The sequence below is a fragment of the Cibotium barometz genome, chromosome 18, assembly GCF_041138505.1.
Source record: "Cibotium barometz isolate CiBa-2024 chromosome 18, ASM4113850v1, whole genome shotgun sequence".
NCBI lineage: Eukaryota > Viridiplantae > Streptophyta > Polypodiopsida > Cyatheales > Cibotiaceae > Cibotium > Cibotium barometz.
Window position 1 is genome coordinate 9,381,749 of NC_141063.1, and position 6,000 is coordinate 9,387,748.

Here is a 6,000-nt window from a genome sequence, read left to right on the forward strand (position 1 = left end):
GGTATAGCCGAAAGCCAAAAGCGGATTATATGCGTACATTTGGGTGTTTGGCATATGCACATGTGCCAGAACAACTCCGAACAAAGCTAGATGATAAAGCAATGAAATGCATTTTTGTGGGCTACAGCAATGAGAGCAAAGGATACCGTCTTTATAATCCAACAACACGCATGATTTTTGTCAGTAGAGATGTGGTACTTGCTGAAAATTCAGTACAGTCCATGTACAGCTTGTATAAAAGTAATGATACAGGCATACAGGACATGTTTAATGGACTATTCCCCATTGCAATTAGGGGGGATTCAGATCAGCCAGTCCCTACACAAGAAAATTTTCATGTAGAACATGTGGAACAGCCAGCCATTCAGCCCCTTCTACAGAAGAAGTAGAAGATCTTGTCAGGGAAGAGTAAACAGCCATAGACATAGCCAAGTCGGTGCTAAGATGGTTGCTGAAAACTTTGCAAGAAAGCAAACTTGCAGCTCCACTCACAGGTAGAACAAGGGCTAGTTCCAGCCATGCATTGAATATGCATCATGGGGAGTCTGCATTAGCCATGGGTGGTCTCTTTGATTCAGAAGAGCCTTCTTCTTATGAAGAAGCACATGATAATGAGCACTGGGTGCAAGCTATGCAAGATGAAATCTCTTCTATCATGAAGAACAGTACTTGGGATCTTGTGGAATTACCAAAGTGGGTGTACAAAGTCAAAAGGAAGTCTGATGGTACTATTGACAGGTACAAAGCAACACTTGTAGCTAAAGGCTTCTCTTAGAAAAAGGGAATAGATTATGAGGAGACTTTTGCTCCTACTTCCAGAATGACTACAATAAGATTAGTGATTGCATTGGCTGCACATAAAGGATGGAAAGTGCATCAATTGGACATCAAAACTGCATTCTTAAATGGGGATTTACAGGAGGAAGTATATGTAAATCAGTCCATTGGTTTTGTAGTTATTGGTGAGGAACATAAAGTATGCAGGTTACACAAAGCATTGTATGAGTTAAAGCAAGCTCCAAGAGCTTGGTATGATAAAATACATGCTCATCTAACCATCCAAGGTTATGTGAATAGTCCAGCTGAAAGCACAGTGTATGTGAAGAAAACCAGTGCCGATATTCTCAGTCATCTCGTATGTAGATGACATGCTCATTACAGGGACTAGCAAAGCACAAATTTCAGATTTCAAAGCTGATTTGAAAGCTGAATTTGATATGTCAGATTTGGGGCCTTTGTACTACTATCTCGGCATACAGTTTATGCATATAGATGATGGCATTGTTATGCAGCAAACTAAGTACATAAAAAGTTTGCTAAAAAGGTTTCACATGGATGAATGTAGGCCCATTTCTACTCCAGTAGAACCAGGTGTACGGCTTACTATGCATGATATTGGAGAGCCTTTTGAGGCCGGCATTTACAGCCAAGCAGTGGGATGCCTCATTTACTTGTGTAACACGAGTCATGACATATCTTTTGGGGTGTCTTTGTTGAGCAAATTCATGCACAACCCAGGCACAAACCATTGGCAAGCAGTCAAACGCATTTTTCATTATCTTCAGGGTACCCTGCAGTCTTCACAGCTACAGCTACAGTAGATTGTGTATGGTTGAGGAGATTATTGGTTGATCTTCGTGAGTGTCAGTAGACACCCACCACCATTCTCACACTGATAGCCAGAGTGCTATGGCCGTGGCACGAAATCCTGTATTTCATGCACGTACCAAGCACATTGAGATTCATTATCACTATGTGAGAGAGAGGTTACATGCAGGGGAGATCAATTTATCTTACTGCCCTACACAGGATAATGTTGTCACAAAGGCTTTACCTTGAGAAAAGTTTGAAGCTTCTGCAAAGCTTTGGGCTTACTATCATACAGAGAGTGATCTGCTACCTTGTACAGGTTCACACTTTCACTACAGGGGGGATTTGTAGGCATATGCTCACTTATGGTAGTGCTATGTGTGAACAGGGCTTAACCAAGGGTACTTTTTCCCATGTGGTTTTTCCCCGTGGATATTAAGTGTGAAAGGACACTCTATCCATATAATATTTTGTACTTCTATATTATATGAATGTGACACACATGCAAGGGTTGACTTGCATTTTGTGGCTACCACACTTTTTGTCTCTCTCTCTCTCTCTCTCTCTCTCTCTCTCTCTCTCTCTCATTTCTGTGTGAGCTTCTTCTTCTTGCACCTAACCCTAATTTGCAGGTTTCTGTGTGTGTGAGTGTGTGAGTCCAACACCAACAGAAGGTACTCAAATTCCATGAATGGCCTATTCTGAAGACTGTATGGCAGATCAAGTATTTTTTGGGATTTATTGGATTTTTTTGAAAATTTATTCTAGGTTATGCCAAGGTAGCAGCACCAGTGACAACTCCTGAAATGAGTGGTGAGGAAAAGAAGGGCAAGCATAGTCCTATAGTGGTGTGGAATGATGTCGTCAATGCACGCTTTGAAGCATTGAAAGACTTGGTGACTATAGCTGCACACAAAAAAACATATGCAACACATAAATACAATATTTCAAACAATTAAGTAGCATTTCAAAAAGTGTAGCCAATGTGAAAGCAACTATGTACACTAAGTCCTTAGACTTTACCTATTTGACATTAAGCGCATGGTAAGATTGCTTTATTAATACAAACACATTGCACTTGCATCGTGATTACGATGACACAGTAGGCTGAGTTGGGACTTGAAGTTTTTGGATACTTCAGGCAGTCAGAGTTTGAATGAGATAGGTTCCTACTCATGATGATTGTTCTCAGTTTGTCAGGTAGCAAAGAGGATACATCAGTTCCCGTTGAACATTGCACATTTTCAGCACCGAGAGATCTTTTGATCGGTCAAGATCTGCCTATGGTAATACTGAATAGGTTATGTTTGGTATGGGTGTCAACCAAAGTTCCCCTTGAGAGTTAGAACTTGAAGATGTAGCTCTAGGTGTAGTCCTAGAAAGAATTGACTTGTTGTACAATCGATTTCATTGTTGTGCAATTTTGGCAGAGGATGTGGTACAGTTTGAGAGTTATACCATGGGTGTTCTGGCTTGGACACGGTCTTGATAGGAACAGTTTTAGAGGTCATTTATGATAAGAGTGTTCAGATATCTGATAGGAAAGGTGTTTTTATATCCCCTAGGCACGAGGAAGCATCGAAACGTGATAGGATAGGTAATTTGATTGGCTATGACAACACAATGTGTGATGTAACATTATCCGATTCCTTGGGAGTTGGATTGAGGGATTGTTCTCTTTCTCATGATTCTTGTTGGAGTTGGTGTGTTTTTAGTTCCATTGAGATAGTTGTAGGAACAGTGGCTGCAATTTTACCTTATTCCTATGGCAGAATTATGAGTGGAAAGAGTAGACATAGTGAACCAGATTATGGAGTCAATTGCCAGATGTAATTTGAGTTTCCCTTGTTTACTTCCAAGACTGGGAATGTCTTCGGCTTGGGAGACAATTGCTAGTTTAGAGCATAGGTTTCCCAATTTTCTTTCTTAGATGGATTTTGTTTCCAAGAGTGCTAAACCTTGGGATTAGTGACGTAATTCGGCAAGGTTAGGGGTGCCTTGGGATTAGGAGGGGAAATATGTTACGTACCTAGTGCTAAACCTTGGGATTAGTGGCGTAATTCGGCAAGGTTAGGGGTGCCTTGGGATTTGGAGGAAGCATGCTAACATGGGCGGCTAAGGTTATTATTAATAAATCCACGTGTACTGGTTGTTTATAATAGTTTAGTTATTTATAGCAGTAGTGGGCAATATATAAGTGAAACATGGGTTTCGTTGTCATAACCTCACTATTGGTGAGAGTTCAACCAAGACATGTGGCAGAGGGCTGGGCAGCCTGTATGGGCTGCCCCATACTTGCCTTAAACCTCTCCAAGAGCTGGATAAGCAGTCGGCTACCCCTGGCCTGCCCCTGGGGCTGTCCTACAGCCTCCCCATGGCTGGTGGGTACAGCCAGGGCCTTCTTGGCCCTCATGGGGGTGGTTTCACACCATCCCCAATTTCCACAATAAGATCCGGGGTAGCCCTATGGACTGGCTGTCACCAATTGGCCAACCATTTGGTCCATCTCTAGTTTTTGTGTCTCGTTCACTTGAGGCCAGGCCGGTGTCTCATGTGAAGAGGCCAGTATTTTTGCTTGACATGGATGGGAGCCAGACTGGTGCCACCCGTGTGTTAGCAGGAAGGTGTCGTATGGACAGGAGCCAGATTGGTGCCACCCGTGCATGACCTGGAGTGTGTTCTATCCATGGGATTGTCACGCCATGGAAGAGTTAGTATTCGTGCCGTGTCTTGCCTATGGGACTATCACTCCATAGGGAGGCTGGTGCCTGGAACTGTCTTACCTATGGGACTGTCACTCCATAGGAAGACCAAGATTTATGTTTTACGTCGTGCCATTTTTGTGCCTGACAGATATTTTGTACTTGTTCCATGAACGGGAGATATGTCCATGATACTATTTGCACATGCGCTCATGTTTTGCATGTTTGAAACTATTTTCGCATGACTTGTATTTTTGTGTTTGCTTGCTTGACGTGTCACTTACTGAGCGGGGACGCCTGCCAGTGAGAGTCGTGAGGTTTGCTCTGTCTTCTGACAAGTTTTGTTGCATGTGAACAGGTGGCAAGTGTATTGCACATGTTGGTTTAATAGTTTTATCACTAACCTTTTGTTTTATAAGGTGGTATGTTCACATTCACTTAAAAGTGGGCACCCACTTGTGGGCCAAGGTGGGGAGGGAAACCCCACACTTAGCCCCGTAAGTGTGTGTGGGTGGGTGCATGGCCACCTACCCACACCACACCATGGAACTGGCCGCCCCCATGCAACCTTGGGGAGCCGGCCAGCTGTAATTGTTTAACTCCACTCCAACCTTTACAAAAGAGAGCCACCACCTCTATCGTAAGTACCCCGGCGATCATCTCCTCGGTTTTCAGGCTGCACCAACTTCATCTCATTTGACGGCAGCTCCCTCTGTCCAGCACGCTGATGATTGCTTGTGCGCTTCATCCCTAGCGGCTGTGTGACCAACTTCAGTGGGCTGTTCTCTCTGCTCTACAGGCGACCATACAGGCTGCGCCTGTCTACTGCAGGCAACTAGGCGCCTCCCATCTCCTCTCTGCAGTCAGGCGGCTGTGTGTGTGCATCTCCAGTTAGGTGACCATACAGGCTGCGCCTGTCTACAGCTGCCTCCATCTCCTCTCTGCAGCCAGGCAGCTGTGTGTGCATCTACAGTCAGTCGAACATACAGGCTGCACTACCTTCCACAGCAGGCGGCTGTGTGTTTAACTCCGGCGGCTGTGCTCTGCATACAGGCAGCTTCTTCTCCATCTCCAGCAGGTTGTGTTTCACCTCCTGCAGGCTCTTGCAGGCTGCGCTCCACCTTCAACATAGACAACGCCTCCCACATCAGGCTGCCTCCTCTGTATAGTGGTTGCTCTTCCACGCCTCTTTAGAGTGCGCCACTTCTCTTCTTCAGACTGGTGGCTGTGCTCCTTTCCCGGCGGTTGCGCCTCCTTTCCATAGGTGGCATCTCCTTTCTTCAGGAGGCTATACTTTTCCCAAGGTAGCTACTCCTCTCGACATGCTGCTGCACCTTGGTGTCCCTCTCAAGTAGTTGCACACAGACACCACGGGTATTGGTCTTCCATCTGCAAGCTACAAGTAAGTGAATTTCAGATTTAAGTAAAGATACTTTGTGTTGTAAATCTGATAAAGGATTCTCTCTCTACGGCTAACACCCGTTCGGTGCCGGGTAGTCCAAGCTTTTGGAGAACCACGGTCCAAAGGTGTCGAGATCGGGAGAGTGCTATGACTAATGATAGGTTGAATTTTCTTCATGCATTCAACGACTGTTTTGCTGATGCATTGCCAGGTGAATTACCTCCCCAAAGGCCCGAAGATCATGGCATATATCTTGTGCCAGGTAATTCTCCACCTAACAAACCCACTTACTGAGTGAGTGCCGCA